The sequence below is a fragment of the Crocodylus siamensis genome, chromosome 3, assembly GCF_052110815.1.
Source record: "Crocodylus siamensis isolate JL-2025a chromosome 3, ASM5211081v1, whole genome shotgun sequence".
NCBI lineage: Eukaryota > Metazoa > Chordata > Crocodylia > Crocodylidae > Crocodylus > Crocodylus siamensis.
The window spans coordinates 124,126,542-124,151,484 of NC_143397.1; the positions used below are offsets into that span (position 1 = coordinate 124,126,542).

At 43.3% G+C, this 24,943-nt stretch overlaps 1 protein-coding gene across 7 annotated transcripts in view; it reads left to right on the plus strand.

The window, feature by feature from the left end:
* The window catches only part of SEMA5A (semaphorin 5A), a 612,665-nt gene that overhangs the window by 160,008 nt on the left and 427,714 nt on the right, over nt 1-24,943 (plus strand). The gene's annotated exons all lie outside the window — the stretch shown is intronic.

Below are 24,943 nucleotides of genomic sequence, written 5' to 3' on the forward strand. Positions count from 1 at the left end.
TCATTAATTTAAGCACTGTACGTTTCCCTGTTGGTTCCCACTTGCATACCCTAATAATCTGAAACTACTTGGCCTCATCTTCAGGCCCTATATATTTTTTATCCACTCCAATCTACATTTCATATTTTTTTTCCTCCTGTTCTTCTCTACCTTCTCTGCTTTGCCACTGAAACTAGCATCAGTGCTTTGGTAATTACATTTTTTTGCCATCTCAGTACATTTCTCATTCTACTTCCCATGCACAGATGCTCTCAAAATCCCAGTTCACCAAACTACTGCTATTTGTTCAGTCAAATCATTCTTTAAAACCAACTTGTTCCACAAGGCCCATAAGAATAGGGCTTAGTGTAATCTGAGAAATAGGAAACAAGATGACAAACCATCAGCAATCACAAAAAGCCTTCATTAATGATTTCCATGTCTGGATTTCCCACTGTCTTGTTTTCTACATAAAATCATAGAGAAACAGGGCTGGAAGTAACCAGAAGAGGTCATCTAGTCTAATCCACCCTCAAATCAGATTCATCCTGGTCGATGTCATAACAAATACTCTTTAAACTGAATTAAAAATGTTCCAGTGACAGATTCCATAGATTCTCAAAACAATAAGTTCCAGTGGTTGACCAACATCATACTTAGAGAATTCATGCTAATACCAATCCTCAATCTCCATTTTTGCAATTAAAGTCCATTACTTCTTGTCCTGACCCCTGTGAACACTTGATTGCCAGAGGACAATTGATTTGCCATACTCTTAAAATTCTTTTTGTACTTGAAGACTGTTATCAGATCTCCTTCAACCTTCTTCAGCCTAAATGATCGCAGTTCTTTCAAACTCTCCTCACATTTCCTAGGGTTCTAATAATTTTTGTTGTTCTTTATTGGCCTCTTTACAATTTACCACATCTTTCTTGGAGTTCATTGCCAAAAACTGGACACAGTGCTCCAGGTGAGGCCTCACCGTGGTTGAACAGAATGCAAGAATCACTTCTTATGACTTGCATGTGACAAGCCTGTAAAGGTATTATAATAGGTTGGCGGCAGAGCTCTACTAATACCCAGTGAGTTCATATGTGGCAGATAGAGCAATGGGAAGGTTCAGGGAAGGTTAGTTGTGAAATAAGCAGGGGTAACTCTGATGAATAAGCAGTTATGGACTGAGCAGCTACAGCACTATCAGGATCTGGTAGGGACAGCAGATGGCAATGCTTTACCTGCTGGGAAACCACATATATCCTTTGGCAGTGCTGTGACATGGTGAGCACAGGTTGCCACTATAATAAGCCTGCCCAACCCCCAGCCATGGGTCTGTCCTCAGTGGCAGAGCAGGCAAAAGAAGATATTAGAATCTCAATGGCTGCAAAGGCAGCCGAAGGCTGGAGTGGAACAAGATCTCCAATTGTCTTGGTCTCTTTGCCATTGGATTAAGGTCCTGCTCTGTCAAGAACTTCGTAGAAGTTAATGTGCAGCAACTTCTCCATGGTAAAAGAAATCAAGCACAGGCATCTTCCATGAAAATGTCTTTTCCAGGGCATTTTTCAAGCCCTTTGGCAACCAGCTAGTGACACCAGAAGCAAGATTGTGAGGTCTGGAAGCTACAAGTCATGAACTGGCATTAAGGCAGAAGTTAGAAAAAGGTTGTCATGCACTTAGATCATAGGCTGCAGAATGGGGTGGGCCACGCAGGCCATGGCCCGACCAGCTTTTAGCATGTTAATTTATATAATCCACAAATACACAATTTTCATTCCAGTTGAAACTGTATAGCAATTTTTTTAACTGCATAGCTAGCTAAATTAACATGCTAAAACTTGATCGGACCGTGGCCCACCCCATTCCGCAGCCTATGACTTGGATGAGGCAGGAGTGCTATTCAGCAACTATATCTGCAACTGAGCAGATCTCATCAAGATCCTCTCTGCTCAAAACATAGTTGGCCTACCTCATTCCTGACTGGATAAGTGAATCCAGTCAGGAATAAGTGACTTTTACTAAGGTCAAAATCAGTGAAGACACGTAATCAGTTTTGGTATCTGGAACATCAGGACCTTCATGGACAACCCTAACAGTGAATGCCCAGAGCTCTGCACCATAATTATGGCTCAAGAACTCAGGCAGCACATCATTAATGTAGCTGCACTGAGTGGGAGATGGGCAGCTCAAAGAACATGGAGGTGGGTATATCTTCCAGAAGGGTAAACAGGAAGGAGAACATCGGTGTCAGAGTTGGTTTTGCCGTCAAGAACGAACTCATAAACCAACTAAACAAGTTCCCTGTTGGAACTGATGAACAGCTCATGACTTTCTATCTTAAACTGGTGGGGAGCCAATATGCCACTGTCATGAGCAGGTACGCCCTAACTCTTGATGTTGCTGATGAAAACAAGGAGGAATTCTCTGCTAACCTTGACCAGGTCCTTTCTGATGTTCTGGAGAGAGATGGACTTATTCTTGGAGAGTTCAGTAACAGTCAGAAGAGACTCTAAACCCTGAAACAGAACCATCAGCAAGGAAGGAGTAGGAAAGATCAACTCTAATAGGATCCTGCTCTTGACCAAATGCATGGAACTTGTTGAGGAGTGTTCTCAACTCCATCTTACAACACCTAGGCTGAGATGATCTCAGCATCCTTCCAACCCTTGATGAAGTGAGGAAAGCCATCAAGCACACAAAGTACAACAAAGCATGTGGAGCTGATGGAATCTGGCTGCAATCTGCAAGCAGGGGGAGAAAAGAGCTTACATCAGAGCTCTAAGGATTTGGAATGATGAGAAAATTCCAGATGACCTCAGGGATGTCATGTCTGTTACATTCTTCAAGAAAGAAGGCAAGTCTGATTGTGGAAATTACAGAGGGATCACTTTACTGTCCATCATAGGAAAGATAATTGCGAGAACCCTCCTGAACGGTCTCCATCCATTTGCTGAAGCACTCTTCCTGGAATCTTAACTGACATGATTTTCACTGCTTGCCAACTGGAGAAAAAATTCTGGGAACAACATAAACCTCTTTACGTGACCTTCTTTCACCTCAAAAAGGCCTACAGCTCTATCAACCTAGAAGTGCTGCAGAGGATCCTTCTGAAATATGGATACCCACTGAAATAATTAATCACCATTCTTAGCCTACTCCACGATGATATGCAAGCAGTGGCTCTCACTGATCCCTTTGAGGTTAAGATGGGAGTTCAGCACAGCTGAGTCATCACTGCAATACTCTCTTCTATATTCCTTACCATGATGCTATATTTGACAACCAAGAACTTCCAGTTGGAGTGGAGTTAAACAATCAAATGGATGATAAGCTGTATAATCTAAGATCACTCTGAGCCAAAACCAAGATCACCCCAACCTCAGTCATCAAGCTCTAGTATGCTGACAGTGCTGTATTCTGTGGTAACTCGGAAGCAGACTTTCAGGCAATCATTGACATCTTTACTGAGGCATACAGTAAAATGGGACTGAAGCTTAACATTTAGAAAACTAAGATTCTTCATCAACAAGGTCTTGATGAGCAGTTCCCAGCTGTGGTCATTCAGATTCATGGTGAGACTGTGGAGAAGGTTGAGTACTTTCTGTACCTCAGAAGCCATCTCCTGCAGAAGTCTAACATGGAGGAAATCCAACATTTCCTCAAATGTGCAAGTGCAGCGTTCAGTTGTTAGAGCAAGTAAGTCTTCAATTGCAACATCAGATCTGAAAGCAAGCTCATGTTTTTATCAAGCAGCTGTGATACCTGCCTTTCTGTATGGAGCTGAAATATGGACAATGTACAGGAGACAACTCAAGTGGATGGAGAAGTATCATCAGCTCTTCCTGCAGAAGATCCTTCGAAACCAGTGGGAAGGTGAATGGACCTCTCACAAGCAACCACTATGAACATCAAGGTGATGATCATCTAATAGCAACTTTGCTGGGTTGTCCTCATCATCTGGATGTCTGACTCCAGACTCCTGAAGCTTTATTCTTTCAGCTCGGTCAAGGCATACTGTGCCCACCTGGGCTTGAGCAGCCATTTGTGTACTGCCTCAGCCCGGGCAGTCAGTGATGGATATACCAGTGTTCTGTGTGAATCCTAAGGTAGATATGTATCACCTTGGTCGCCGCTCCCAGAGTTTCCTGCCACGACTTTGAATGTAATATCAGTGGTGGGGCAAACTGCTATGGGTCCTGCAGTGGTTGGCAGTCTGCCTGACGGCTGGCCGTGGGGCTCCACCTTCCCTACACCCCAGCCTTACACCAACCTCTGGAGGGTCACTAGGTCATGAGGCGGCTATTCCTCCGATGTGGCTGTGTCCTCAACTTCAAAACCTCCCTTGGGTTTTGTGACCTGAGTGTTTTACTCCTATGGCGGTCCACAGATCTACTAGCTAGCCTGAAAGGGAGGAAGCTGCACTGCCGGTGTCCCTATGCTGCACCATTTTTCCCTTGCTGAGACCTTTCTTAAGCTAAGAGACATAACTCACATGATTTGTTCCCCCTATCACCACAGTCCCTCCTAAAGGGGGAACAGAAAAAAAATGAACGGAACAAAATATGAATTGGCAGGGGCCTCATAGGTTCCCTCCCCCAGCCCTAGGATTGGGACACGATGGGGTTCCTTGGTGCTCCCCCTGGGGTTTCTTAGTCTTTGTCCCCACTGGCTCACATTCTCTGCTGCCTGTTTTGCAAGCTGCTGCTGCTGCTGCCTCTGTTGCTGCTCTTTTTCTGGGCTCCTCTTCCCTCTGTGAGAACTGGCCGGCGTCGGTGTAGAGAGCCTCCACCGGCTTGCCTTCCCTCCCCGCTCCTCCCGCAGCAATCCTTTTTATTTCACTGACTGGTGATTGCTGATGATGTCACCAGCGAGTCTCAGCTGTATAAAGATGCAGCTTATAACCCAGGTGGGCTCCCGTCTTCGTTCTTGCAACTCTGCATGTCCTGTTGCAGGTAAGTAGTTTTCTTGTTTTTGTTTTTCTGTACATGGCCCCCACTCTCAGACCCCCCAGGGTGTGGCTCAGGGTTTTTCATTTGACTGCCCCGGGACGCATATGCTCAAGTGGAGGGCAGAGAAAACACTTCAAGGACTTTCTCAAGGCCAACTTGAAAAATGCAACATCAACACCAACTAATGGGATACTGTTACCCAGGACTGCCTCAAATGGAGGAAGAATCTGTTGCAATGATTTCAGTACTCTGAAACCTTACAACAACAACAACAGGAGATGGAAATGTGGGAGTGGCAGAAAAAGTTTCTTGGACTGAATGAAGAATCCAGAGTCACACACCCCACATGGAAACTCGTGGCTGAATTGCAACATTCTGTTGATCCCGGATTAGCCTCATCAACCATCTTTGGACCCACAGATGAAACAGTCATGGAAGACAATCATCCTTGACTGCAAGGGATTGCCGAAGAATGTATCATAATGTATTATTTAGGTTTTTTTGCAGCAATATTACATTGGTGGCTTATATTCAGCTTACATTCCACTATAACTCCCAAATTCTTTTTCCAGTACCAAAGCCTGGCTAGTCATCCTTCTTATAGATCATAAGCATTTTATGACAGGTAGGCTTTGTTTTATATATTATAAAATAATGATTCATTGATACTAAGCAAACAATAGCAGACATAGGTGTGATTACAGGCCATAGTGTTATGAATATTGTCCAGCACAGGTTTCTGAACACAGAACAGGAATGTTAAAATACACCTTTCATTTGGGACACAAACGGAAATAAATGATCACCTGCAAGTCTTCTTTACAGTACAGGAAATAGAGCTATAAAAGGCCATAAGACTACTGCAGAGTACCAGTAAAGCTAATACCACAGATATGAAGCAGATAATATTCTATATGAGAAATGTTGTGACTGCAATGGTGCAGAGAACATATTGTCAAAAAATATTTTGAGAAATTGCAGTTTGAGGCTTAGGATTTAAAATAATTGTATTTCATAAAGCATATTGCAGCTGTCATGACCCTCTTGCCTCCTCCCGCTTTTTTTTTTTTTTTTTTTTAAACTGTTTTTTCTCTACCATAGCTGAGGGACAGAAGAAATAGTTCAGTTGTCCAAAATCAGGGAGGAGAGAATAAGTGAGAACATTTCTTCAACATGCAGCTTTTCATTCTTTGTAAGGGTGCGCCAATAGAGATCTTTTGGGCTGATACTGATGGCTGATTTTTTAAGGAGCCATATTGGCTGATACTGAACCAATTCTGATAGGCAGCCGGGCAGCTTAGGGATCAGAATCAGGCTGGTAAGTCTGATGTGGGGGAAGGGGTGTCGAGGAGGCAGATTGAGGCCACTGCGATGAGGGAGGGTGTGGGGCTGGGACAGGTGCTGCTCAGCTGGGGTGGGGCAGGTTGTGGGCTGGAGCCATGAGCAGCTCTGGGAAGCATGCAGGGCATGGGTGGCTCCTGCCCCTGCATACACCCCAAGAGGGCATGGGGGACATGTGCTCCCAGAGCAGCATGTGGGGCAAGTGCAGGCTTCTGCAAGCTGGGGTGGGGGACTGGGCTGAGCTGTGCTTGGGGCAGGTGGTGGTGGAGCTGGGAGGGGGGCTCTAGGGGTTGCTGCAGCCACCCCAAAATTTGCCTTTGACCATTCCCAGTGCTGCTACTGCCCACCTCAAGTGCAGCCTGGCCCAGCCCCTCCCACCAAGAGGAGCCCGGCACTGTCCCAGCCTGGTGCAGCCCCCAGTCACAGCTCACGCCGCCCTGCTCTGCATGCACATTTGGGGACACGTGTCCCCCATGCCTCCTGGGGTGCATGCAGCGGCAGGAGCTGTCCCCACTGTGCCTCCGGACATGCCTTTCATGGCTCTATACTGCACCTGCCCCGCCCCCCCCCCCCGCCCCATCTGAGCAGTGCCTGCCTACCTCTACCCCACTCTCTCCTTCACTGTAGGGGTTTTGATCTGCCCCCGCCCCACTCTTTTCCTCCCCCAACTCTTTCTCCACAACAGACTTACCAGCCAATGCTGCTCTGCAATCTGCTGGACTGTGCTCCTGGCCACATGCATTCTGTGGCTGCACACATACACAGAGCATTTATTGGCCACATTATCGGCCACATCACACAAAAAAAGCTGATTTCTAATATTGTCAATCTTCCCTATATCAGTGCTGATCCAATACGGGACCAATGCATCAGTCCACCTCTAGTGCCTATCATACACAGAAGGCATGAGTTAAAATGTGAGGATAAGTAAATGATATTTAAGATGAAGTCCCTTATCTCTGTCCTGGAAATGCAGTTCCTTTGTAGACTATGTTATTTGTGTGTATGGAGGGGATACACACAGCCAAGAAATTGCTTTGTGATAGTGGATGCCTACATTTAAAGAGGTCTGGTTTTCACTATCTCCAAATCAAGGTACCTAAAACCGAGGACCAAAATCTGAGACATTCATGGTATGTCTACACTGAACAATCCAGTGAGACATAGAGGCCCCCACATGGGTCCAAATGAGTTAGTTTAAAAGAGAAGAAATAATATAGGCACTTTAGGAGGGCACTGCATCCAACTAAAGGACCCTGCTCCATGCTAATACAACTAACTTTGACAAGTACCAATGTAGCTATACATGAGCTAATGGATTCTTATATATGTGTTCTGATGTGTTCTATTTGATTAATCAAGTCTGCTTTATATTCTAATTAGAATGCTCTAGCATTGCTGCAGCATCATGTGTATAAGACTCTGAGGGTTTAAAAATGGTTGCTTGGGTGCTGTTAACTAAAGCTTGTCAAATGAGCTTTAGTTGAACCATCCCCTGACCATTTTTAAATGCACAGGGGCGTAAAACACATGATGCTGCAGCATTTTAATTGGAGCAGCTCTCTGGGAATCACACGAATTAAAATTCCTTCCCTTTCCCCCCTCCCCCACGAGCATGCATATAGATATCCAGTGTGCTACCTCCTGACAACACTGCATTGGGCAGTGCATCTACACCCTTATCGATAGTTCTGAAAATCTTGGCACTGTGCATGTGTATATTGGCTATAGATAGCCAACACATTCTTTGCATTATTAGGTAAAATTGGAATATGTGGTATATTGGGGGTACTGGGTATAACATTTCTAGCTGATAGGCTAGAATGCAAAGAGTATATGGATACAGTGTAAAGAATCATGAGGGTCCGAATGAAAGAGAAATAATTTCTCTGGATATATCTACACAGTAATCTAAAGATGTAGACTTTAAATTAGCAGCATGCTTTCACGGGTTCAGACTCCAGCTGCCATTTATGCAAAATTCAGGCAAGCTTGTGCAGCCCATTATTGAGCCCATGCTGCTGCATTGTAAGTCGGTTATGTGTACTTGGGCTGTAGTTGGATACTTTGATTACACTAGATGTAACCAGGTGCATTTATTACTGCTCCACCTCATCCTGTCTACAGAAAAACCCATGTAATTAATTCTCTAGGTCATTCTGGAAAAAAAAAAAAAAAGATGTATTAAGGAGATTGTCTGCTGGCAAACCTAGTTAAAATACACGCAAAACTTATGGTAGTATTGGAATGACTTAACTAGGTTTTCTAACAGTACTTTGTTTTGGAAGCAGGCTGATATTAATGGTAGGATTATTTCCAGGTTTTTAAAAGGCAAATAAGCTTTTCACATACAGCTTTTTATAGAATGAAAGGTATAGAATATGTTGTATTTTTAGAAACTAAGTCAACTTGTCTATGGAAGAGAAGCATATAAGGGTTAGGAGATGGGAAATACCTCTTAGGAGTATTATGTAATATCACTGGCCCGCACCTGCAGGGAAAGGACCAGGAAAGCCAAGGTTGAAACTGAGTTCAAACTGGCTATGGGAATTCCTGCAGCCTATAAGTATGTAAGGGGTGTGCATCAGGATCTGGTAGGATGTATGCAAGATGGACTTGAGGGGAATGCCTCCAGACCTTAGGTTGGGGAGGACCGGGTTAGAGAGCTTCTGGAGGGGCTGGACATGTTGATCTCCCGAGGTCCCTTCCAGCCCTAATGTCTATGAAATCTATGAAGTCAGCGGGTCCAGATGCTCTCCACCCCAGGGTGTTGAGGGAGCTAGCAGGGCCTTTGGCACGGCTTTACGAGCGCTTGTGGTGCTCGGGCCAGGTGACAGATGATTGGAAGATGGCCAACGTGGTCCCCATCTTTAAAAAAGGGAGGAGGGAGGACCCAGGCAACTGTAGGCCCATTCATCAGTCTTACCTCAATCCTAGGGAAACTCTTTGAGAAGATCATCAAGGAGCACATCTGTGATGGGCCAGCTACAGGGATGATACTCAAGGGCAACCAGCACAGTTTCATTAGGGGCAGGCCATGTCAGACCAACCTGATTGCCTTTTATCATCAGGTCACAAAAGCATTGGATGCAGGTGTCGCCGTGGACGTAGTCTTTCTGGACTTCAGCAAGGCCTCTGACACCATCTCCCATCCCATCCTCATTTAAAAAAAAAACTAGGCGACTGTGGCATTGATGCCTACACAGATGGATTGCAGACTGGCTGAAGGGTTGCACTCAGAGGGTGGTGGAGGACGGGTCATATTCAGCCTGGGGGGGAGTGGGCAGTGGAGTCCCCCAGGGCTGGATCCTTGGGCCCACACTGTTCAATCTCTTTATCAGCGATTTGGATGACGGGGTGAAAAGCACCCTGTTTAAATTCGCTGATGATACCAAAATTTGGGGTGAGGTGAGCACACTAGTAGGGAGGGAAAGACTGCAGCAAGCCCTGGATAAGTTGCAGGGGTGGGCTAACAAAAACAGGATGCGTTTCAATACTGACAAGTGCAGGGTGCTGCACTTGGGCAGTAGAAACCAGCAGCACACTTATAAGATGGGAAACTCTCTTCTTGAGAGCACGGAGGCAGAAAGGGATCTTGGAGTCATTATTGGCTTCAAGATGAACATGGGCCAACAATACGAGGTCACGGTTGGCAGGGCTAACTGGACCTTGTCGTGCATCCACAGGTATATTTCAAGCAGGACCAAGGAAGTGATCCTCCCCCTCTATGCAACACTGGTCAGGCCACAGCTGGAGTACTGCATCCAGTTCTGTGCGCCCCATTTCAGGAGGGATGTGGACAACATTGAGAGGGTCCAGAGGAGGGCCATCCACATGATCTGGGGACAACAGGGCAGACCCTACAATGAGAGACTGCGGGACCTGAACCTGTTCAGTTTTCACAAGAGAAGGCTGAGGGGGGACCTGGTGATGGTCTATAAACTCACTAAGGGGGACCAGAAGGGTTTGGGAGAGACCTTGTTTCCCATAGCGCCCTCGGCATAACAAGGAATAATGGCCACAAGTTGTTGGAGAGGAGGTTTAGATAGACATCTGCAAGAACTACTTCACTCTTCTGGAATCTGGAACCAACTTCCAAGAGAAGTGGTGCTGGCTCCTACCCTGGGGGTCTTTAAGAAGAGGCTTTATGCCTACCTGCCTGGAGTCATTTGAGCCCAGTTTTTCTCTTGCCCAGACAGGAGGTCGGACTTGAAGATCTACAAGGTCCCTTCCGACCCTACTTCTATGATTCTATGACATCTGTTCACCGGGGCACCCCAATGGAAGACAGGGTCAAATGGGCACAGACTGCTGGAAGACTGTTTTAGACTGAACATGAGAAAAAACTTTGCTGTCCGAGTCTCCAGAGTCTGGAATAGACTCCCCCAAGAAACAGTACAAGCACCTACTGTAGATGCATTCAAGAAGCCCAGCTGACCCCATCTGACTTTCTACCTTTTGGGCAGGGGGCTGGACCCAGTGTCTTGTGAGGTCCCTTCTAGCTGTAATGTCTATGAAATCTATGAAGGGAGAATGTTGTTTATAAGGATTTAACTATAATGTCTAGGATACTGTTTTCCCCTAAGAATGTGTAAAGGATATTTTGACAGCATACTCTACAGGAAGGGTCACCAGTAATACTCTGATATGTCTGTGAGATCCAAATGAAGCTACTTTAATTTTAAGAGAGTTCTTTTGTCATCAAGCTGTGAAGGAAGCTGAACAGTATGATGCAACCTTGTATTTTCATTTCAGAGAGAGTAGATGGGGTTGCAAAGGTCTGCCTTTAAATTAAGAGTGCTTTCCAAAGAGGTGATGGAATGCCACTTTATTTTGTGAAAATTACATTTATAAACAGAGTTTATGAGCGAGTCCAGACAGTGGTAGCATGAGTTTGCTGTTTCATGATAGTGTAGTTTGATTGATGCCTTTGGTGACAAGGCTGTATCTGTGGGATTTCTATCCAACTCACAGGGCGTTTTAGTAAATGGAGTGAGTAGAATATTCAAATAGAAAGTGTAGTTGACTGACTGTTTTCAAAAATTCATTCTCTTTCTCTGCATGATCTCAAACCACGTCCTGGGATTTAGTGCTCCATAGAAGACACATTAAGCAATAAATAAGCCACTTTTTTGCATATCTGTATGTATATAACATGTGTAAAATACACACACACACACACACACACACACACACACACACACACACACACACACCAATAAGTACCACCACTCTTATGAATGCATCTGACAGAAAAAAATTGTTTGCTTTTACAATCCAAATTAATTCAGTTATTAAAAAAGAGAGAACAAGCTCCATATGGTACAGAGCTTGGACCACCACATTTAATTGCATTCACAAAAGCCTCCTGCCCACAGTGTCAAAAGGGCAACAATGGGGGAGGCATTGATGGAAGAAGGCAAAGGCCTTGTCTGCACAGAAGAATTTTTCAGCATAGTTTTATTGGCATAAGTCCCTGCATGGACACTCTCCTTTGGGATTTAGAATCTTGTCTTTGATTTTAGTTCATGCCTTTTTGGAAGTGGGTTGAATAATGGCTTTTGAATAATAGCTTTTCAGTCTAAGTAACACTTAACTTTTTTTGTGTGTGTTACATTTTTTTATATGTGTACATTTTTGTGTGTGTGGGGATGGGTTTGCCAAACTCACTATTCATCCTTTGTGTCAGCTCCTTTTCACATGTTGTTTACAAAATCCTATTTTTATTTCATTCCCTCCCTGGTTTTTATAGGCCTGATTTGTAGCATGGTTGACTGGCAAGTGATATATATGTTAACAGTTGTATAACAACTAGGGTTTATGCCCTGGGAAAATGCTGTGGGAGAATTGGGCTGGGGGAGAGGGTGCAATTCTAAGAGTGGGGTGGGGTAAGGGCATGTGCAGAGGTCTTATCTAGTCCCTGGCCAGGGCTGCTGCTGCCAGTACTGCATCCTCTGCCCATCCTGGCTCTTGCTCTTAAAAGAGCAGCAGCAGAAACTCGATACCCATGTGTTGACTGCTGCTGTATGAACAACTCTTGCTGCTGGGGTGGGGGGCATTTTGGTGCTCCTTGTGAGTTGGCAGTTAGGGCTGGTGTCCCACTCACGCACCCCTAGTTATGCTAATGTATGGTACTATGGGGAGGCCTAGTGGCAGGAGGGTTATATTGTTTTAAGACTATTATTTGGTTGACTATGGATATATTCTTGAGGGGAGAGATAAAGTATGGAAAAAAGAGTACTATTATGTAAGTTTATTCACTTATGAGCAAAGAATATGGAAATGTTGCTTACAAAAGACTTGGCACAGGACCATGCTTGATGAGAGCTTATCCCTCAGTTGTAAAGGGTTCAAAGACTTGTAATTTCTGAAATCTGCTTAGATCTCTGCCGTTTTGTTAGAGCATTGTTTTTACAGGTGGCAGGTTAACAGTTAATTGACATGGAGCAACAATGATGGGAGATCTGCAAGCAAGATTCTGCTACAAGTTTCCAACTTTATTAGTGGCAATGTTCCTAAAAACAGCAATTCATTCAAATGATCACAAGCAGAATGTCTCTTTTGAGCTAACTTTAATGACAGACTATTTCTTTGCGGCTGGTACCAATGAGTTGCAGATATTAGCAAGTTGTCAGAAATATGTCACTACAGATTTAGAAATTACTTTTTGACTGCATTTCTTCGACAGCTGATGGGTATCTGCCACTGATGACTCCTAGATTTGATATCTCTGCAATAATGAGAGGCAATATAAAAAAAAAAAAATCAAAGAACTTTGTAATTGTTTTGTTAATCAAGGTTGGATCCTTCCCATTACAGGAAGACAGATTAGAAGTGCCTAGTCTGCTGCATATGAAACAGCTGGGTCTCAGTGATGAGGTAGCATAGATTTTTTTAAATAGAAGCTCCAAAGCCTCCAGCCTCATCTTAATGTTTAATGAGCTGGTCTTTGTGCTACTGCTCTGATCAGATAGGAGGCGAGTTATATAAATCGTTCCTATAAAGCTATATTAAATAGGAATTTATCTCCAAAATAATTGTGTTACAAAGCGGCACAGTTTTCATTTGTGCACTCATCAGAAACTCAGTAATATTCATTGCTGTAAAAGTCTCTTATTGTATTTCTTATGTAAAGAATTGAAATGAGTGGTGCTATTTATCTAGCTATATAGATATATACAGCTATATAAGGTATTACTTGAGCGACAGACGATTAAAAACCTTGTTGCTTCTCTCTGAAAAAATGAAATGTCAGTCTTGAAAGCTTTGCCCAACATTCCAAGATCTTTGAGTAGCAGATCAGAGTGCTTTCATCCAGGTTTGTTGCCTGTGACTTGGCATGAAAAGAATCATCTTCAGTGGGACTTGTGGTTGATCAGCTCTTCTGAAAATCACCCTGTCTTTAATGAGGTGCCAAAATATGGAACATCAACTGGCAAGGTCTTTGGTTGCATTCACAGGCAACCATTTATCATCCATAGTTTCATAGTTAGTAGGGTTGGAAGGGACTTGAGCAGATCATCAAATCTGACTCCCTGCCATGGGAGGAAAGAGTACTTGGGTCAAAGGACTCCAGCAAGGTGATTATCAAGCCTTGTCTTAAAGACCCCAGGGTAGGAGCCAGCACCTCTTCGCTTGCAAGTTGTTTCCAGATCCTAGCCGCCCTGACAGTGAAGTAGCGCCTCCTGATGTCTAATCTGAATTTACCCTCTGCCAGTGTGTGACCGTTATTTCTAGTCACTCCTGGTAGTGCTTGGGGGAACAAGGACTCCCCCAATGTCAGGGGAACAGGGACTCCACTTTAGCTCCTCTCTTGCACTGTAGCCACAAAGGTTCTTATGATATGAAACTGGAAACGCTCTAAGGAATGTCACAAGTAAAACATGGGTGCCAATACTCTATCCCTGTAGTGGCAGAGAAGTTAAAATATGCTGAGATGGTCCTGGAAAGAGAAACATGTCTCACACTCCAGGAGAAAGCAAAAACCCAATAAGATCTTGCCAACTTGACCAGGGAAAGATGGGGGAAGTTTCTTTGTGATTCCAAATCCAGAGACTGGAGGAGAAGACTATTAGTGGACGTGCAAGAGACTTACCAGCTTTCCTCCTAGAAAGATAAAAATACGAATTTAGGGCTGGATTGTATGCCACTTTTTGGCATATATGTGGATTTAGTGCTTAAAAGTGATTTTATTCCAGTCTGTTAAAAATAAATAAATAATTACTTTTTAACACGCCAACATCAGATATTTAAGATTTGAGTTACAAAAAGTCAGCAAAAAGGAGGAGGACCTTCCCAGTTGTTGCATTAATTGTTTTTCAGACTTGACAAGGGAGCAGTAGAATCGCGCTTAGGCACCTAAATCCACTTCGATGCCTAATACGTAGAATAAAATCTGTCCCTTAGTATAGTAATTTTTAAGAAAGAATGTTCAAAAGTACTGTCATGGATAATGCTGACTATTTTATTCTGCATATAAATTTAGCAGTTGTCAATATGAACAATCCTGCTGCAAATGCTTAAGCTAACTTTCCTTTCCCTTTTGTTAGCTGTTTGGCAGACAATAAGTAGTAGTTCCTTGCTTTAAAATTCAGGTTTTAGATAGTCATGGTTGCCCTTTTCCTACTGAAATGTACATATTAATGAGAAATAGGCCCCTTCTACACGTGCAGGTGAAGGTGTAATTGGATGTAATGCATGATCCACACAGTCGTGCTTCCTGTCATGCCACATGTGCATGAAAGTTAGGGGATTGTTAAAATACAAGACATTATGTCCAAGTGCACTGTAATTACCTTAATGAGATGCTGAATACATCTTTGGTTTTATGGGTAGACAGTGTAGTTTCCTAATGAGCTGGTCTTGAGCAAAGATGGCACCAGTCATCCTGTAGACACTACTCAACTTAAAGGCAACACAACCTGGTTGGAGATCTTTAGTTTTGTAACATGCTTGCCTCCTTGATTACCAGATCTGAGGCTCATAAATCTTCCTGTTACATTACAAAGCCCATTTTTCTTTATTCTGCAAGGCAGCTGAGGAAGGCCTGGATTGAGATGAATATTTTTGTGGACAATCCCCTGTTTATGTTGTGACCTGTTTTTTAGCTTATGGGCTACACACCCCAAACAGTGGAAGGCCTATAGTTCTGTTTTTGAAAATTAAAGTTATAAATAGTATGTATAACGAGGAGTTATCAAAGCAACTACCAGGCAGCTAGATGTGAAGGGAAGTGCCTGGCAAGCTAGCCAATTTTCCTTCTTGGTGGTAAATCATGGAATTGGGAAGGACCTTAAGGGTCATCTAAAACAGTTCCCTGGACAGGATTTGCTTCTTTTTAAACCATCCCAAACTGATAGATGCCTGCCCAGTCTCTTCTTGAAAACCACAGTTGAAGGATATTCGATAATTTTATTTGGCAAGTTTTTCCATTGTCCTACTGTTCTTACAGGTAGGAAATTTTTTTTTTTCCTGCGGTTTGATCTAAATCTGCTGTGCTGTAGTTTAAAACCACTGTCTTGTGTTCTGTTCTTGTGGCTAAGGACAACATTTTCCCCTCTTTTTTTATGGCAGTATTTCAAATATTTGAAAACTGCTATCACGTTCCCCTTGAATCATCTTTCTGCCAAACTAAACATAGCTAATTTCTTCAGCCTTTCCTGATGCAACCTGCTTTCTATTCCCTTTATCATCTTTATTGCTCATCTCTCAACCCTTTCCAATTTTTCTACACCTTTCTTATAATGTACAATGTAAAGCTGGACACAGTACTCCAGTGGAGGCCTAACTAGCAACAGGTACTATCCCCTCTTATGTCTTGCATGCAGTGTTTTTGTTAATGCAGCTCACACTTGCATTTGCTTTTCTTGCAACAACATCAGATGCATGTTGTGTTTGTGAAAAGACTTAGCACTAGAGTGTCTGTACTAACAGTATATGACATGTAGGGAAGTTTCAAAAGAAAAGGGTAGATCAAAAACCTATTGCAAATTCAGTCAGAAGTTTGGGCTATCAGCCTTTATAAACTGGTGTAGACATGTGTCCAGATGCCATGCCCTAAAGGATATCCTGCATCTCCTCATGGGTTGCCTATTTAAACTAGGAGTAGTGTAGAGGTGTCCAACACTGCTATACACCAGTGCTAATTAGCTTGTCCCTTATGCTATGTATGCCTGGCTGTTTTTACTGATAGACTGTGGCAATGCAAGCAGCAGCTGTGTGTTAGAGTAACTGTATTTTAGTAAAAAACAAAACAAAAAACCCATTATATTTTATAATTCAAAGTTGAATTAAAATTCAATCGATGTTATTTTTAAGTGAGCTGGAATCATTTATAACTTGATTATTTCATTTTGACTATATGGCTTTGGTGCCCTGAGGGAATCATCTCAAGAGGAATCCTTTAGGACCTGTCAATACTGTTATTCTACCTTGAATGCTCAGCTGTTTACATTTTAACCTTTTTTTCCTTAGCAATAACCATCTTTGTTGGCTCAACTAAAATAAAAGTAGCTTGAATAAGCCACCCTTTCTTCCTAAAAGCTTCCAAGAGATAAAATGAATATTGTTTTTGCGCAAATAATGGTTTTATCTAATAGACCTCATTTATTTTTACAGTTCCCCTTGGCAAACTGAACCTAAACAAATGACTGAGGAAAAATGCACAATAACAAATCCCTCTGAACATAAAAATAAAACAAGGTTACTGGAGTTGAACCAATATTGAAATATATAAAATAGTTTAAACATATTCTTTCTTTAGTTCTCTTTTTGTACAAAAGGTCATTTTATATAGCTCTAAAATATAACTTGTCATAGCTCTTATATGAAGAAAATCTATGGCTAGAAAATCTATACATATGTTCTTTTTATAATATGGGGGTATTCAGCAGTGCAGTGATAGACTATCAGTGTTTTTATATCAAGCTGTTATTGAAGAGTTGACTTGACCATGACATGTCTCTTTGGCCTGAGGCTTGGTGTAAGACACTTATCAGTGACACAGAATCCAGAGACACAGGACCAGTGAAAAGACCACCAAATGGGGAAGTCTGAGTGGGAGATCGAGGAAGGAGTTCACTGGGGAGTTTGTCCAGACTCTTTCTTTCTTATCCTTCCTTCACTTTGAGCTTGCTGAATGGAAGCAGGTAAAGGAAGAAGAGGGACTTTTTCAGGAAGTAGTGGCAGAAGGCGAAGAAGGAGCTAGCAGGAAAATCAACGAGACGGCTGGAAAACATTGAAATGCCAAAGCCCCTGCTACAGCCAGCTTTTTCTCTGCCTGTATCTGTGGGCTACATTCAGGCATAGTCATTGACAACCAAGGCTTCCACTTGGGTTTTGGTCTGGCTTTGCAGGGACTGCAGCTGGCATGCCCGTGGCAGGGACAGTCAGGTGAGGGAGTGCTTGTGATGAGAGGTGGATAAGCTCAGAAGCAGCCATGCGCATGAGGCCTTCATCAACTTGATACAGAGACCTCCACCATTATGAAAGAGGGACGCTTAGAGAGGGCATTGGAAGACACCAAAGGCAGGGGTACTCTGGAAGGCATAAGCTGGCAACATGTTATCTCTGGCAACAGCTAGGACTTCTCTTCTGAATCCACAGCTGTCCAGCTGGAGAACAGATGTGAACTTCCGGCATTAGATGAAAAGGAGCCCACTGCAGTGGTAGGAGAGGCTAAGCCATGCTGTCTTGGGGAAGGGGGGGAAGAATTAAGACCACTGCTGCCAAGAGGAAGTGATGGATAGAGTCATAGGATTAGAAGGGACCTGCAAGATCATCAAGTCTGGTCCCATGCATGGGCAGAAAAATATTGGGCTCAGGTGAGCTAAACAAGATGCTTGTTCAGTCTCATCTTGAACACCTCTAAGGAGGGTGACTTCACCTCTGCTGGGAGTGTGTTCCAGTTTCTGGTGACCCTTACAGAGAAAAAGATTTTTCTTATGTCCAGCCTGAATTTACCTTCTATTAGCTTATGCCTGTTGGTCCTCGTCCTTCTTTAAGGTGCCTACCTGAAGAGTTGCTCCCCTTGATCTTGATGCTCACACCTGATATACTTATAGGCAGCTATCCAGTCACTTCTCAGCCTTGTCTTATTCAGGTTAGTGGTAGTTGGTGACTCCCTTCTGTGGGGCATGTAGACGTCCATTTGGTGGCCTGACCACCTATGGGCTCAGGAGGTCTGCTGCTTGCCAGGAGCCCACATCTGAGACATCATGGAAAGGATGCCAAGACATATGAGCAGGGTGGCCATATGTCCCAGTTTAGCTGGGACAGTCCTGGTGCTTTGGCATGCCTTGCAGGTGGGCACTGTTGCCTGCCCTAGCATGCTTCCCCACCCTTGCCAACTTGTGAGATTGTGTGTGTGTCTGTGTGCGCGCGACCAGTGGGATGATGGGGGGAGGGGAGGAAGAGTGTCTTGGATGTCCCCGATGATGTCCTGAATGTCTGAAATTTCCTTAAGGTCAGCATACATATGAGGCCCATGCTACTTATCTGTATGGGCACTAATGATAGTGCCAGGGGCAACTTTGAACAGATCAAAAGGGATTATCTGGTTCTGGGTGCAAGGGTGAAGGGGACAGGATCCCAGGTGGTGTTCTCATTGAACATTACAGTCAAGGGTAGACCCAGCTAAGAGCAGACACATCCTGAAGATCAATATATGGCTGCATAGATGGTGTCACCAAAAAGACTTTGGCTTCTTTGACCGTATGGTGGTGTTCCATGAATGTAGACTACTGGGAACTGATGGGGTCCACCTAAAAAAGAGAGATGAGCTTGCATACAAGCTTGATAACATAGTGAGGAGGGTTTTGCACTACATTCACTGAGGGATGGAGAAAAAAGCCCAGGGTAAGTAAAGAGCCAGGGGACCAGGATAAAAACTCAATTATGGAAGCTTTAGCAATGTTCTCAGAGGGTGCATCTACACAAGATGCTTACTGCAGAACTGGCTAATTAGCTCCACAGTAAACACCTTGTTGCATATACACATGGCCTTATTAGGCTGTAGTAAACTAATAAACTTCACAGCAGGTTAATGCTTGAAAAACTTTGCAGCAGGTTAGTATTTACATTTACAGCAATACATGTGTAGATACTGATGTGGCTGGCTGGGACACAAGGGTGCTTCAGTGCTGGGGCTACCCCTTCGCAACATGTTGAGCTGGGCAGCAGTGGCCCCTGGCTGATAAGCTTACCCCTGGGGCCCCCTGCCAGCTGGGACTGCTCTGACCTAGCTCAACATGCTTTGGTCCCAGACTTGCATTCAAGCGGTATGCCTGGGAGTAATAAACTCCAGTGCAATAGGCATTGGCATTTATTGCTTTGCATTAATTACATGTGTAGATGTGGCCAGGGAGAAGATAAGGCAATAAGCTAGATACCTGAAGTGTTTGTATCCTAATTCAAGAAGCACAGGAAAAAAATAGGAAGAATTGGAAGCTCTAGTACACAGTAGTGCACAGGGGCAGCTACTAGATGATGAGTATTGTTGGTAGCAAAGATAGGAAAGGAGGCAAAGAGCCAAGTGTAGTGGAAGAACATGTTAGGGATTACTTAGAAAAGCTAGATGATTTTAAGTCAGCAGGGATGGATAGGATGCACCCCAGGGTATTGACGGAATTGGGTGAGGTAATTTCAGAGCCATTGACTATCTTCTTTGAGAACTCATGGAGACTGAGAAAGGTTCTAGATGTTTGGAAAAAGGCAAATATATTGGTCTGACCTCAATACTTGGAAAGGTTGCGGAACAGGTTCTCAAGAAATGTATTGTGAAGCACCTAGTGGAGAGCAAGATGATCAGGCACAACCAGAATGGCTTTACCAAGAGCAAGTCATGTCTGACTAACCCTATTTCCTCCTAAGATATGGTGATGTACTCTTTGGATGAGGGGAGAGCAGTGGAGTGGATGTGATATACATTGACTTTAGCAAGGCTTTTGACATTGTCTCTTATATCATTCTCATTAACAAGCTATGAAAATACAGATTACATGGTGGGGACTGTAAGGCGAATACATAACTGGTTGGATCATCTTCAATGAGCAACCATCAATAGCTTGATTTCTAGTTGGAAGGAAGGAATCAAGTGGGATTCTCAGGGATCCAGCCTAAGTACAGTATTATTTAACATCTCCATTGCTGATTTGGATGATGGAATTGAATCATGCTTAGCAATTTCATGGATGGGTGGAGTTGCAGATACTCTGGAGAGTAGGGCTAGGATTCAGAATGACCTAGATAGACTGGAGAAATGGTCCTCAATCAGTCAGATGAGATATAACAAGTGCAAAGTCCTGCACTTGGGATGGAATATGTGCACACAAATACAGACTGGGGAATGTTTGGCTGGGTTGCAGTACTGCATAGAAGGACATGGGGGTTACAGTAGATCATAAACTGAATATGAGCCAACAATGTGTTCTTTTTGTCAAAAAAGTCAACAGCCTACTGGGTTGTATTAGCACTTGCAAATTGAGGGAATTTGGTTCTTCTGCTTTGTTCAGCTCTGGTGAGGCCTTATTTGAAATACTGTGTCCAGGATGTGGACAGGTTGGAGAGAGTCCAGCAGAAAGCAACGAAAAATGATTAGAAGCCTGGGATGCCTGACTTATGAGAAAAGTCTGAAAGAACTAGGGTTATTTTGTCTAGAGAAGAGAAGACTGAGCAGAGATTTGATAACAGTCTTCAAATACCTGAAAAGTGATCTATACAGAGGATGGAGATGGGCTTTTCCTTGTAGCCATAAGAGACAGGACTAGGAGCAATGGCCTCAAACTGCAGTAGAGGAAATTTAAGTAGGAGATCAAGAAGAACTGTCTTACTGAGAGTAGTCAAACACTGGAAAAGGCTACCTAAAGAAACTGTGGAATCTCCATCCCTGATAGACATTTGGCTGGGATGATTTAATTGGGGATCATCTTTCCTTGAACAAGGGCTAGGCTAGATGACCTCATGACACCCCTCCCAGCCCTTCTGTGCTTTGACTTTGCAGCTCCCTTCACTTTCCTCTATTACATCCCAGATTCAACATGTCTTCCAGTGATAGCAGCAATACTAATTGGCTTTGTGATTTGTGTCTTTGAGAAGATCACCATTAAGCTCTGGTGCTGTGACATATTCAGGGATTCCTGACAAGGAACTAAGCACTCTCAACTTCCACTGGAATCAACCGGAGTTGAAGCAGAGCATTAGGCTTTTAGTAAATTTCATTTCTTTTAAATTATGTGTTTGTAATCAGTTAACTTTTGTTTTGCGTTGGCTTTGTTCAAACATTTAACCTAAGTGCACAGTTTGAAAGGAATGCTATTTGTATCTTTGAATTTAAAAACATCTTTAAAAGACCATTTGTTTGTTTTTAGATTGTTTAAATTATATTATCTTTCCTTTTATAAAGCATTACTGATGAATTATCATCCAAATATACTGTAATAATATAATGTAGTTATATGATGAGAAGCATTTGTATTAGGAAGCATGGAACAAAAATGCTTAATTTTTAAAAGAATCAGATTTACGCATGTAGACTCACTAGGGCAAGCTTGCAGTGAAGTGCTGATAAATGTTAATATCAGTGTTGCATAATAATATGATGTCTAATACATGTGAAAGACAGACCTTAATAAAGTCAGTTCTGTTGAGAATGCTTGCTTGCTTTTTGAGAAATTATGCCTCCTACGGTGTTCAAGAAACATTTTTGCCCATGTTGTATCTTTTTAATTAACATTTCCCCTCCTTAATTGATTTTTTTTTTTTTTTAAGAATAGCAGAACATGTATTTAAAGTCGGATCTTATTCTTTAATTTTGTTCAAAATCATAAGCCAGGCTTTTTTCTTCATTATATCTAATACATTTTGTCCACCAGTCACATAGGTAAATAAAGCAAGTACCAAACAGAGCAATTAGCTTCCTTCACAATAGATTTCCCACCCCCAGTAACCTTTATGAATGCTGATGGGAGTTTGGTGTGTGTGCATGTCAAGGGGATAATATACCCATATTCATTTTAAAAAAAATAATATTATTTATTTAGTACCAATAGAAAAGTTTCCAATGCATTTTTGTTTAACTGTTCATACAGGCCACTGGAATCAGATGTGACATGTCAGTTCTTAATGCATATGGACACACATACTTTTGGAGTTGTTTCCAAAAGTTCTCAGCCTGTCTTATGTTTTAGGAGTTGTATGTGGGCAAGTTGGGAATGATACAAATGTAGCAAAACGACTCTGACTTTTTAATAGGGCTCTGCGGATGCTTCGGTCCCTGATTCGATTCAGTAGAGATTTGGCATGATTTAGTGGCTGAATCTCTGAATTTGAATCGAATCAGAGGACCCTTTAATCTTCCAAATCAAACTGGAACCCTCCTAATTGAATCGGAAAGATTTGGAGATTCAAACATAGACACATCTTTAAATGTTTTTCTACGTACCTCTAGGTAGCAAGGGCTTGTGAATGCTGTGATGCTGCGGTGCGTGGAGTGTCCTACAGCAGCATGGGGAGCTCCTCAGTGCACTCAGCAGCAGACACAGAAGTGGAGCAGAAGCATTTCTGGTCCACTTCCAGGTTTGTCAGGAAGCACACAGAGGGCCCCCGTGCCCCTCCAGCTCGGCAACTGGTGCCTCCTGAGTCTGGGGGGGGCATCCAGGGTCTCCTCATGGCCAATCCCCAAGCCAGGGAGTGCAGGGGAGCCCCCCAGCACATTCCCCGGTGGACCCAGAAGTGGACAGGAAGTACTTCTGGTCCGCTTCTGGATTCATCGCTGAGCATGTGGAGGGCCCCCCCACCACACTCCTGTAGGACACTCAATCCATCTCAGCATTGCAGCGATCACAAGCTGCGCCTGCTACCTCAATATATGTGGAAAAAACTTTTAGCTGAGTCTGTGACTGAATTGTTGGTTTTTCCAAATCAGCATCGAATCTTCATGTTTGGCTGAATCATACTGGGGACACTGATCCGAATGAGCGAATTGAATCACCTGTCCCTGATTTCAGGACGAATCCAAATCCAAATAGAATAGGGCTCGTTTTGCACACTCCTAAATTCTAACCCTGGAAGTAGATTTAAAGTGGAGCTGTTTTGCTACATATATATCATTCCCGATATGTTCACGCACAACTTTTAGAACAAAACAGCTGCCACACAGTTTGGAACAACTGTCACGCACTCCTCATTTGAAATAGCTCCAAATGTATGTATGTTCATATCCGGAATTGCCACTGTTGATTATAATTTTCCTTATTGACTTAGTTAAATTGTCCAAGGCACATGTTTTGAACTGCTGCATTAGATAGCTAAGGCTTTGGACATTTACTTATGGTAGATCTAATTAGAAATGGACTTGATCTTGAATACACTGAGCACATTGAGTGTCCTGCCACCTATAAAATACAAGCACTTGTTACTGGCCATTTCAACAAATTAATTACTACCAAAATATGGGGGCTGTCACCAGCTTGCATCTACCCCAGGTTGGTACTAAGTGGAAGTCATTACTGTTTTGGTGATCTCTGTCCAGATTTTATTAGAAAGGTGTTCTTGAAGTATTAGGGTACAATTGCAACAGGCAACCTTGTCAGGATGCTCTGCAGAGCAGCCAGGGATTAAATGAGCACAGAGACTAGATGGATCTTGCTTGCCTAGGGCTTGAGAGTGCGCAACAGGAAGGAAAGATCTCTTTTCTCTGGTGTATTAATTTGGGGTCAGATGCTTTTTACTTTATTGAGCAAAGGAGAAAAAGTGTCAGTGCCTATGTAAGGGTGGGGAAGAGGCAATTCTGTGGTATGCCTACCTCCTCAAGGCTATGGGGTAGTATGGGAGCAAGGTGGTGGTAGTTATGGCTGTAACATGGAATCATTTGTCTCCTCAGCTCTATCAGGATACCTTTGTGTAAATTTTGACCTCCTTAACATTAACTTCTGCTCCTTCTCTAATCCCTCAGTGATATTTATAATGCTACCCCCTCCCCATGAGATTTGTGGGGCACTGACCTGCATGCTAAACTCGTGGGAGGATGATTCCTTCAAGAGCTTGCTGCCATGGAATTTGGTTGACTGGGGGGGGAAATGAAGAGGTTCAGGTCTTTCACCCAGTGGGCCCCAGCCCCCTGGGGGAGCCTGCAGAATCTCTCCAGATCTTAAGGGAACACTGTAGTTCGACTTGGTGCTGAAATAAAGCAAGTATTACTCCCACAGAGACAGTCAGGTAAAAACTGTAGGCCTGCTCCTACTTTGTTTTGAAGTCAAAGTCAAAACTATTAACCTTGGTGGTGCAGGATCCAGCCTTATGGAGAAATAGGCCTAGCAAGGATTGGCTTAGAGCAGTGGTGTTCAAACGGTGTCCTGCAGAACCCTGGGATTGTCCAGCGGGTCAGCAGGGTTCCACAAAGTGATTGGGGTAATAGTGGAGCAGGCTGGGAGCCGGTGCTCTGCCACTACCGTGCTGATTTGCCTGGCCCCTTGGCCTGCAGAACAAAGATTAGGGGTTCTGCTGCAGAAGAAGCGATATGAAATGGCTCTGTGACTTTCTGAAGTTTGAAAACCACTGGTTTAGAGCATACCATGAAAGCCATTCGACTAGGCTGTATGGTTTCCTTTAAAAGACAGTCTGGTTTGTGGTCTTTACTGCTGATTTCACAAAAATAGCATATCCTAACTTAGGAAAAGGCTGTT